The following is a 12775-nucleotide window of genomic DNA, read 5'->3' on the forward strand; positions in this document are numbered from 1 at the left end:
CAACTGCCCGAGTTACACCAGGAACGCACAATCCCTCCATCAGTGCTCAGACTGTCCGCAATAGGCTGAGAGAGGCTGGACTGAGGGCTTGTAGGCCTGTTATAAGGCAGGTCCTCACCAGACATCACCGGCAACAACATTGCCTATGGGCACAAACCCACCGTCGCTGGCCCAGACAGGACTGGCAAAAAGTGCTCTTCACTGACGAGTCGCGGTTTTGTCTCACCAGAGGGGATGGTCGGATTTGCACTTATCGTCGAAGGAATGAGCGTTACACAGAGGCCTGTACTCTGGAGCGGGATCGATTTGGAGGTGGAGGGTCTGTCATGGTCTGGGGCGGTGTGTCACAGCATCATTGGACTGAGCTTGTTGTCATTGCAGGCAATCTCAACGCTGTGCGTTACAGGGAAGACATCCTCCTCCCTCATATGGTACCCTTCCTGCAGACTCATCCTGACATGACCCTCCAGCATGACAATGCCACCAGCCGTACTGCTCGTTCTGTGCGTGATTTCCTGCAAGACAGGAATATCAGTGTTCTGCCATGGCCAGCGAAGGGCCCGGATCTCAATCCCATTGAGCACGTCTGGGACCTGTTAGATCAGAGGGTGAGGGCTAGGGCAATTACCCCAGAAATGTCAGAGGACTTGCAGGTGCCTTGGTGGAAGAGTGAGGTAACATCTCACAGCAAGAACTGGCAAATCTGGTGCAGTCCATGGGGAGGAGATGCACTGCAATACTTAATGCAGCTGACTGTTACTTTTGATTTTGACCCCCCCCCTCCTTTGTTCAGGGACACATTATTCAATTTCTGTTAGTCACATGTCTGTCGAACTTCTTCAATTTATCATACAAATATTTACACATGTTCAATTTGCTGAAAATAAATGCAGTTGACAGTAAGAGGATGGGTTTTTTTATATTAAAAAAAAACGTTGTTTTATTCTTTACATTTAGGGCCTGATTTAGCTGACATCTGTTTGTAGTTATTCCCCTTTAGAAAAACAGCCCCTTCCCACAATGACATCTCATTCATGAAGTGTCCAGATTTTTTGGGTGGGAAAACAACGTGCAAATGTAAATAAATATATACATTCGGTTTGATCTATTTTTCTATGTTTCATGATGTTAGTCTGTTTGTCTCACTCATACATTTCCACCCTGTTAGGCTAAATTATAGAAAAAATGTATTACATTTCCAAAAATGTAAATACCTTTTGATATAGAAGTTAAAATCTTCTTCAAATGTTTACCATTATGCTAGCTCAATGTCCGTCACCAACAGAGCTATGGCTAATTTAGACAAAAAAAATATTCTGTTAGTTTCCACACTGTTAAGATTATGCACCCTACAGGGTGGAAAATGCACGTAACAGGGTGGACATTTTGTTAGGAAAGATATTAAATAATATATTTATATTTAATGTACAGTTTAGATACGTATTTGTTGCTAATTGCATTACAATTACTGCAGTGCCTTCAGAAAGTATTCACAGTCCTTGACTTTTTTCACATTTTGTTGTGTTGGAGACTGAATTTATTATCGATCCAAGTGGTCAACTGAAGTGGTCAACTGAACATCTAAAAATATTGACAAAATTATATTGTTATTACTCTTATTTTGAAAAATAAGGTGCAAATAAAGTGGTTGATTTATACTTATTTGAAGAAAAAAATTAAAACCAGCTGGTCAGGTTTCATCATTTCTATTTGTGACCACTATATTATGTACTGGTCATAGTTAAGACCTACTCATAACCTGGTAATAACAATCTGACAACAGCTTATTACCTACTGCAAAAAGTATTGCAGAGGATAAAGTTGAATATTGAAAACATTGTTCATTACATTTCTATTTGTTTCCATAGGCACCAATTAAAGTTTCAATCTGCAACATATTACATTTAAAATAGATCAAGCAATGGCAAAAACAAATCAAGGACTTCTGAGCACAGAAAATGATCTGGAGCGTAGTGGTCCTCTTGGTGTTATGGATAGATCTGCAGTGAAGACAATCAGTGCATTAAAACTTTATCAAGTTGAGATTTTAAAAGAAAACTAGAAAATTACATTACAGTGATGTGCGGGCAGGGTAGGCAAAAAAGAACTAATGAAATATAATTAAATATACTTTTGATGAATAATAATTTTGTCATGTTTTTTCTGCATGATAAAATCCCCCAAAATTGTACGATTTTTTTATTTTATTTTAACAATACAAAACATACACATTCAAACGACAACATACAGAGACACACAAACATCCACAACATCGCCCCTGCCCAGACCCACCTGCTCACACCCATCTCCAGCGCCCACATCACTCTTCTCCACATGGCCTCAAACTGCACCATTTTGTTTCTCTCCATCATGCACAAACTTTCAACATTTAGATAATAAATCATTTGACCTTTCCATTGTGTTAACAATGGAGGATTGGTTTATTTTATGTTTTTAAGTATACATTTTTTTCAAGATGATTGACGAGAAAAGTATCGTCCAACCCATGGGTATGTCACTGCTAGGGCTGTTACGGTGACCATATTACTGCTACACCGGAGGTCACGAGTCATGACTGCGTGGCCATGCACGCCTCCAACTCAATCAAGTTTGCAGATGACACTACAGTGGTAGGTTTGATTACCAACAATGACGAGACGGCCTACAGGGAGGAGGTGAGGGCCCTCGGAGTGTGGTGCCAGGAAATAACCTCACACTCAACGTCAACAAAACAAAGGAGAGGATCGTGGACTTCAGGAAACAGCAGAGGGAGCACCGCCCTATCCACATCGACGGGACAGTAATGGAGAAGGTGGAAACTTTTAAGTTCCTCGGCGTACACATCACGGACAAACTGAAATGGTCCACCCACACAGACAGCGTGGTGAAGAAGGCACAAAAGCGCCTCTTCAACCTCAGGAGGCGAAAGAAATTTGGCATGTCACCAAAAACACCTACAAACTTTTACAGATGCACAATCGAGAGCATCCTGTTGGGCTGTATCACCGCCTGGTACGGCAACTGCTTCGCACACAATCGTAAGGCTCTCCAGAGGGTAGTGAGGTCTGCACAACGCATCACTGGGGGCAAACTACCTGCCCTCCAGGACACCTACACTACCCGATGTCACAGGAAGGCCAAAAAGATCAAGGACAACAACCACCCGAGCCACTGCATGTTCACCCCGCTAACATCCAGAAGGCAAGGTCAGTACAGGTGCATCAAAGCTGGGACTGAGAGACTGAAAAACAGCTTCTATCTCAAGGCCATCAGACTGTTAAAAAACCATCACTAACATTGAGTGGCTGCTGCCAACATAGTGACTCAAATCTCTAGCCACTTTAATAATAAAAAATTGGATGTAATAAATGTATCACTAGTCACTTTAAATAATGCCACTTTATATAATGTTTACATACCCTACATTACTCATCTCATATGTATATACTGTACTCTATACCATCTACTGCATCTTGTCTATGCCGTTCGGCCATCGCTCATCCATATATTTATATGTACATATTCTTATTCATTCCTTTACACTTGTAACATATGCTAACCATGTGTATGTGACCAATAAAATTTAGATTTGATTTGATGACGGCAGTCAAATTCCATGTGACAGTTTATTCACGGTAATTAGGCTTCTCCAATCTCTGATGGTGCCGATGGTCATTAGTAGCCTACCAAACTTGCTAACTGCCTGGTACTCAGCACTCTGTTGTCCCTCTAATCACTCTGACATCGATGCAAGTGTAATCAAAAATCGAATCAAACACCTCATGACTGTCCATGAGCTCATGTTGCGCAATATTTCTATAGGCTATGCAATTGTGTGAGTTTTGATGGCCTCTATTAAAAATAGGAGGATTCCATCAGCTTTCTATAGGCTTACAACATTTTATTTATCAACTTTCCTAATATTAAGTCCATTTTCTTTTTTAAATGTTCACCTTTATTTAACCAGGTAGGCTAGTTGAGATCAAGTTCTCATTTACAACTGCGACCTGGCCAAGATAAAGCAAAGCAGTTTGACACATACAACAACACAGAGTTACACATGGAATAAACAAACATACAGTCAATAATACAGTAGAATATATATATTTTTTTAAGTCTATATACAGTGTGTGCAAATGAGGTAAGATAGGAGAGGTAAGGCAATAAAATAGGCCATAGTGGCAAGGTAATTACGATATAGCAATTAAACACTGGAGTGATAGATGTGCAGAAGATGAATGTGCAAGTAGAGATACTGGGGTGAAAAATAAACAATTACAGTATAGGGATGAGGTAGTTGGATGGGCTATTTACAGATGGGCTATGTACAGGTGCAATGATCTGTGAGCTGATTTGACAGCTGGTGCTTGAAGTTAGTGAGGGAGATAAGAGTCTCCAGCTTCAGCGATTTTTGCATTTCGTTCCAGTCATTGGCAGTAGAGAACTGGAAGGAGGAATTGGAGGAATTGGCTTTTGGGGTGACCAGTGAAATATACCTGCTGAAGCGCGTGCTACGGGTGGGTGCTGCTATGGTGACCAGTGAGCTGAGATAAGGCGGGGCTTTACCTAGCAGAGACTTGTAGATGACCTGGAGCCAGCGGGTTTGGCGACGAGTATGAAGCGAGGGCCAGCCAACGAGAGCGTACAGGTCGCAGTGGTGGGTAGTATATGGGGCTTTGGTGACAAAACGGATGGCACTGTGATAAGCTGCATCCAATTTGTTGAGTAGAGTGTTGGAGGCTATTTTGTAAATGACATCGCCGAAGTCAAGGATCTGTAGGATAGTCAGTTTTACGAGGGTATGTTTGGCAGCATGAGTGAAGGATGCTTTGTTGCAAAATAGGAAGCCGATTTTAGATTTAATTTTGGATTGGAGAGTTTACAGTCTAACCAGGCCCCTAGGTATTTGTAGTTGTCTACATATTCTAAGTCAGAACCGTCCAGAGTACTGATGCTGGACGGGCGGGCAGGTGCGGGCAGCGATCGGTTGAAGAGCATGCATTTCGTTTTACTTGCATTTAAGAGCAGTTGGAGGCCACGGAAGGAGAGTTGTATGGCATTGAAGCTCGTCTGGAGGTTAGTTAACACAGTGTGCAAAGAAGGGCCAGAAGTATACAGAATGTTGTCGTAGTATACAGAGTATACAGAGAATCACCAGCAGCAAGAGCGACATCATTGATGTATACAGAGAAGAGAGTCGGCCTGAGAATTGAACCCTGTGGCACCCCGATAGAGACAGCAAGAGGTCCAGACAACAGGCCCTCCGATTTTTGACACACTGAACTCTATCAGAGAAGTAGTTGGTGAACCAGGCGAGGCAATCATTTGAGAAACCAAGGCTATTGAGTCTGCCGATAAGAATGTGGTGATTGACAGAGTCGAAAGCCTTGGCCAGGTCGATGAATACGGCTGCACAGTAATGTCTCTTATCAATGGCGGTTATGATATCGTTTAGGACCTTGAGCGTGGCTGAGGTGCACCCATGACCAGCTCTGAAACCAGATTGCATAGCGGAGAAGGTATGGTGGGATTCGAAATGGTCGGTAATCTGCTTGGCTTTGGAAGACCTTAGAAAGGCAGGGTAGGATAGATATAGGTCTGTAGCAGTTTGGGTCTAGAGTGTCTCCCCCTTTGAAGAGGGGGATGACCGTGGCAGCTTTCCAATCTATGGGAATCTCAGATGATACAAAAGTGAGGTTGAACAGGCTAGTAATAGGGGTTGCAACAATTTCGGCAGATACTTTTAGAAAGAGAGGGTCCAGATTGTCTAGCCCGGCTGATTTGTAAGGGTCCAGATTTTGCAGCTCTTTCAGAACATCAGCTATCAGGATTTGGGTGAAGGACAAATGTGGGAGGCTTGGGCGAGTTGCTGTGGGGGGTGGAGGACTGTTGATCGGGGTAGGGGTAGCCAGGTGGAAAGCATGGCCAGCCGTAGAAAAATGCTTATTGAAATTCTCAATTATAGTGGATTTATCGGTGGTGACAGTGTTTCCTAGCCTCACTGCAGTGGGCAGCTGAGAGTAGGTGCTCTTATTCTCCATGGACTTTACATCGTCCCAGAACTTTTTGGAGTTTGTGCTACAGGATGCAAATTTCTGTTTGAAAAAGCTAGCCTTAGCTTTCCTAACTGCTTGTGTATATTTGTTCCTAACTTCCCTGAAAAGTTGCATATCACGGGGGCTATTCGATGCTAATGCAGAACACCACAGGATGTTTTTTTGCTGGTCAAGGGCAGTCAGGTCTGGAGAGAACCAAGGGCTGTATCTGTTCCTGGTTCAAAATGTTTTGAATGGGGCATGCTTATTGAAGATGGTGAGGAAGGCACTTTTAAAGAATAACCAGGCATCCTCTACTGACGGGATTGAGGTCAATATCCTTCCAGGATACCCGGGCCAGGTCGATTAGAAAGGCCTGTTCGCTGAAGTGTTTTAGGGAGCGTTTGACAGTGATGAGGGGTGGTCGTTTGACCGCAGACCCATTACGGATGCAGGCAATGAGGCAGTGATCGCTGAGATCTTGGTTGAAAACAGCAGAGGTTTATTTGGAGGGAAAGTTGGTTAGGATGGTATCTATGAGGGTGCCTGTGTTTACGGATTTGGGGTTGTACCTGGTGGGTTCATTGATAATTTGTGTGAGATTGAGGGCATCAAGCTTAGATTGTAGGATGGCTGAGGTGTTAAGCATGTCCCACTTTAGGTCACCTAGCAGCACAAGCTCTGAAGATAGACGGGGGGCAGTCAGTTCACATATGGTGTCCAGGGCACAGCTGGGGGCAGAGGGTGGTCTATAGCAAGCGTCAACGGTGAGACCACGTGTTTCTGGAAATGTGTTTTGATAAGGTTTGTATCACAACTAAAGTGGCCAAATAACTTCTTAAAATGAAGCACATTAATCTGCTTTATAACCGGTGTAGAGCCTAACTGGCATACATTGGCTACTCATGAGTTTCAAGTTTGGGGAAGATAATTTTCACCATATAAATTCACCTTTATATGCATTACATGCATAATCGCATTTCGAGAACAGGGTTTTCCGCTAATTGATTGCAGTTTGGAACATTTGCGCTTATAGCCTACTGCCGTTTTCACATTGCTGCGCTTAAAATGTGAAAAAATTGCCTAATAGTTTAACAATATTTTAAGCTAAACAATTAGCCTCATTGCTTTTAAAATGTTTTTTTGATGCTAGTGGTTGTATTAATTTGGGATCTATCGCATCCCTCACTGTCCCAGAGTATGTTTGGAATATTTATTTAATCCACAGAAGGACAAGTTGACTGATATAATATGCCAACTTTTGTACTATGGGGGTTAGTAGATTGACATAGGCTAGTGCTTTTGCTGTTTGCTGTTAGGCCTACTCATCTTGTTGGCTGATGAAAAGTAGGCTAAATGTGGACAGTTCTAACATCAGGTAGCCTAGTGGTTAGAGCGTAGGGCCTGTAACCGAAAGGATGCTGGATCGAATCCCTGACCTGACAAGGTACAAATCTGTCGTTCTGCCCCTGAACAAGGCAGTTAACCCACTGTTCCCCGGTAGGCAATCATTGTAAATAAGAATTTGTTCTTACCTGGTTATTTAAAATATGTGCCTCGGAATTCAATAAGAGGGATGTTCTCAGTTGCGTCCCCGATGTGTCTGTCTTCATTCACTTGTAGCCTACTTCTTAGCTGAAATGCCTTTTGAGAAGGACCACATGATGACCATTTGCTACATCTGAGAGAGCCATGTGAGTGAGAGGTGCTTCGGAGCACAGCAGCCTTGAGAAGTGAATTATAATTAGCCTATTATATTCAGCCCATGGGCACAATGGCCACTTTGGCCGCAAAAGGCATGGATTTTTTAGGGGGCATTACAGCCACACAAGGGTGATGCTGCCGGAAATTCGAGGCCTGATGAGAAAATTATCAAATGCTTGTCAAATTGTGAATGAGAGACTGATGAAGTGTGTGCAGCTTGCAACGTTTCAAATCATCATTAGAGTCCCATCATGCAGCCTTAGAATGTATTAAAAATCAAAAGATATAGCCCAACGTTTGTATCACAACTAAAGTTGCATAAATAACTTTCAATTAACCATATATGACCAGTTTCTTTGTTAACCGTTCAACACAGAATAGCCGCATGTGCGCACTTCCTTTTGAAATCGTTTGGAGAAAATAATCTTTCTATTTTATTAAGCTATCTTCAATTGTATTCTTCATACTATAAAATAATTTTAAAAGAATGCCACGGAATTCTAAGCAAATCTTGTCTGCTAAATGAACTAGTGTAGCCCACAGCCATATGGCATAGCCATATCAGAGCCTAACATAAGGACAAGTGTCTAATAAAATGTCTAATAAATCAAAAAGAAAGGAGGACCAAGGCACTCTTCATATAATTAATTAAAATACCTTTATTTGTATGGCATATTCAATGGAAACAAAGTTTAAAAACTCTGACGCATTTCGGCTGCATAGCCTTTGCAGCTGAAACACGTCAGAGTTTTAGAACTTTGTTTCCATTGAACATGCCATACAAATAAAGGCATTTTAATTAATTTTATGAAGAGTGCCTTGGTCCTCCTTTCTTTTGGAATTATTAGACATTTTAAAATGTAGATGTTCCAAGGGTCTGCATCAGTGGCTTGTAGGCTGTGCGTGGAAGCCAGGAGATGCTAAATGTGTTTATGCTAATGACGGTCAATTACCATGAGACTGACAGTTATTTGCTTGACAATCACCGTCTGAACATTTTTTATGACCACCACAGCCCTAGTCACTGCACCCTCATATGCCATGTCTTGAAATATGCAGACAGACTGATTAAAAGTACATTTACATTGTAATACTTCTGACAGCCAACTGTCTAACTCCGCCCATAACTTTTGGACTTTATAGCATTCCCAAAAGCCATGGATTATCGAGTAATTGTTAGTTTTACACTTAAGACATGACTCTGCCATTGTGCTGTAGAATTTGTGAATTTTGTATCTTGTGTAATACATTCTATACATTAGTTTATACTTGATTAAGCATCAATTTTCATTAACTTCTTTTGTTAGTTATGTTCCAACATTCCCTCCATCTTGTGCCAATATCAGTTCTTTTTAAGTCTTGGTTCCAATAGTTTATATTTTTTTCTAAACGATTGTCAGTTGGATAGGCTCTCTACAAGGTTTTGGATAATTACCTATTATATGAATATCCTTTTCTGACTCAAATAGGAGTTGTTCAACCCTATACTTACAACTTGTGCTAAGTTAGGATATTATAATGAATTAAATCAACCAGACTCAGAGGTAAACTTCAACATGTCTTTACTCCATCACTGTCCGTGTAACAAGCCCCCCATTCGTTGACTGACGTGGTGACGTCATATATCAGTACGTCACATCAATAGATGACAGGATTCCCTCAAGATTGCTCTGACGTCCAAAAGATTTCAGATCGAAATGTCTATGTATGAAACTTTTACATTTTAAATGTCACTAGAAAACAGCTTAAACAAATGCAAATGCAACTACTTTGCTGTTATTCTGGCTGCAGAATGATGTGACTGTAAGTTAGCCGTAGTTGGCTAGTTAGCAAGCAAGGGATAAGAACGTTGCCAGCCAGTATTGCAATGGAACATTTAGAACGATCGAAAGGGTCGCGTCCATAGATACAGAACAAAAAGGAGACTGGGTAGCGTCTCTGGCAACCAAACCGATAGAATGAATTAACAGCCGGCTTGGACCATAGATTTGTGTCGGGACTATATCTTGTGGAAGGATGAAATAGTATGAATAAATTCATCAAAATAAAGTTTTTAATTAAAATATGTCAATCATTATTTGAATCTGTTAGTAACCCTTGTATAAAAGTGATAATGCCCTGGAAGCTGGTACTTGTAGGATATTTGGGGACGGGTGTTGTTAGGCCCGAGATGAAGTCAAGGGCCAGCGAACCGTGCAAATACAGTACCAGTCAAAAGCTTGGACACACCTACTCATTCAAGGGTTTTTCTTTATTTTTTTACTATTTTCACAATTGCAGAATAATAGTGAATACATCAAAATTATGAAATAACACACATGGAATGATGTAGTAACCAAAAAAGTGTTGAACAAATCCAAATATATTTTAAATTGAGATTCTTCAAAGTCGCCACCTTTTGCCTTGATGACAGCTTTGCATACTCTTGGCATTCTCTCACCAATAATTATAAATGTGTGTATATCCCTTAAGGTCTTTGTGTAATGTGTTAATGTACCCCCTGGCCCAATAGTATATTCTTCCTCATGTTATTTTGTATTTATTTATTATTGTACAAAAAATATATAATAATATATGTTTTCTTTAAATACAAAAACATGTTCACCAATGAATCCCAGCTGTTAGCTGTCATGGCTTGTAAGTTCATCTTTCCTTTATTGCTAGGTAGCAAGCTTTTTTCTTCTTTGTAATATATACTGCTCAAAAAAATAAAGGGAACACTAAAATAACAGATCCTAGATCTGAATGAATTAAATCATCTTATTAAATACTTTTTTCTTTACATAGTTCAATGTGCTGACAACAAAATCACACAAAAATAATCAATGGAAATCCAATTTATCAACCCATGGAGGTCTGGATTTGGAGTCACACTCAAAATTAATGTGGAAAACCACACTACAGGCTGATCCAACTTTGATGTAATGTCCTTAAAACAAGTCAAAAAGAGGCTCAGTAGTGTGTGTGGCCTCCACGTGCCTGTATGACCTCCCTACAACGCCTGGGCATGCTCCTGATGAGGTGGCGGATGGTCTCCTGAGGGATCTCCTCCCAGACCTGGACTAAAGCATCCGCCAACTCCTGGACAGTCTGTGGTGTAACGTGGCGTTGGTGGATGGAGCGAGACATGATGTCCCAGATGTGCTCAATTGGATTCAGGTCTGGGGAACGGGCGGGCCAGTCCATAGCATCAATGCCTTCCTCTTGCAGGAACTGCTGACACACTCCAGCCACATGAGGTCTAGCATTGTCTTGCATTAGGAGGAACCCAGGGCCAATCGCACCAGCATATGGTCTCACAAGGGGTCTGAGGATCTCATCTCCGTACCTAATGGCAGTCAGGCTACCTCTGGCGAGCACATGGAGGGCTGTGCGGCCCCCCAAAGAAATGCCACCCCACATCATGACTGACCCACCGCCAAACCGGTCATGCTGGAGGATGTTGCAGGCAAAAGAACGTTCTCCACGGCATCTCCAGACTCTGTCACGTCTGTCACGTGCTCAGTGTGAACATGCTTTCATCTGTGAAGAGCACAGGGCGCCAGTGGTGAATTTGCCAATCTTGGTGTTCTCTGGCAAATGCCAAACGTCCTGCACGGTGTTGGGCTGTAAGCACAACCCCCACCTGTGGACGTCGGGCCCTCATACCACCCTCATGGAGTCTGTTTCTAACCGTTTGAGCGGACACATGCACATTTGTGGCCTGCTGGAGGTCATTTTGCAAGGCTCTGGCAGTGTTCCTCCTGCTCCTCCTTGCACAAAGGCGGAGGTAGCGGTCCTGCTGCTGGGTTGTTGCCCTCCTACGGCCTCCTCCACGCCTCCTGATGTACTGGCCTGTCTCCTGGCAGCGCCTCCATGCTCTGGACACTACGCTTACAGACACAGCAAACCTTCTTGCCACAGCTCGCATTGATGTGCCATCCTGGATGAGCTGCACTACCTGAGCCACTTGTGTGGGTTGTAGACTCCGTCTCATGCTACCACTAGAGTGAAAGCACCGCCAGCATTCAAAAGTGACCAAAACATCAGCCAGGAAGCATAGGAACTGAGAAGTGGTCTGTGGTCCCAACCTGCAGAACCACTCCTTTATTGGGGGTGTCTTGCTAATTGCCTATAATTTCCACCTGTTGTCTATTATATTTCACAGAAGTGTGATTGACTTGGAGTTACATTGTGTTGTTTAAGTGTTCCCTTTATTTTTTTGAGCAGTGTATTTACACACTACGAGGTTGGAAAAATAGCATGAAATTGTGAAGATTTTGATAATGCCCTTTTAGTGTAAGAACTGTTTGAAAAGGCCGCCTGAAATTTCAGCCTGTTTTGGTGGAATAGAGTTTTGGACTGCCTGGTGACAGTTAATAGGCCAATAAGAAAGACAGTTACAAACCTCTCTGCCAATAACAGCTACAGTGCAGCGACCGGCTCGATTCGGTCGGTCACATGCGCAAATTTGTCACATGCAGAATACAACAGGTGTAGACCTGACTGTGAAATGCTTACTTACAAGCCCTTAACCAACAATGCAGTTCAAGAAATAGAGTTAAGAAAATATTTACTAAATAAACTAAAGTACAAAATAAAATAAAAAGTAACCCAATAAAATTACATATTATAAAATTAAATATTATCACACACTCAAGTCATAGCACAAGATTCTTACTGGAAGGAAGGAGTAACCCCTCGGAAGTCTCTCTTCCCCCCCACAGTTCAAGGCCAAGCATATATGCTATGTGTAGTGTGAATAACATTTACCCTTACACCATTCATAATTCAAGGAATATTACTCAGAAATATGAGGACTACGGTTGGTATCCATTATAAAGTAATCAGTTTTATTGCAGTTATGTAATAAGAATACAATGATCAAATGGCACATACCAGAAGTAGTCAATGTCAAAAGATACACAATATCTAAAAGTCTATAGGTTAAGTATAAAAACACACTATAGTGTAACGGAACGCTACACCAGGAGATTGGTTTATAATGACTTCATGACCAAAGTTTCAACCAAGCTTTTATTCTTCCAAGAGTGCCA

Source organism: Salmo salar, chromosome ssa18 (assembly GCF_905237065.1).
Source record: "Salmo salar chromosome ssa18, Ssal_v3.1, whole genome shotgun sequence".
Taxonomy (NCBI): domain Eukaryota; kingdom Metazoa; phylum Chordata; class Actinopteri; order Salmoniformes; family Salmonidae; genus Salmo; species Salmo salar.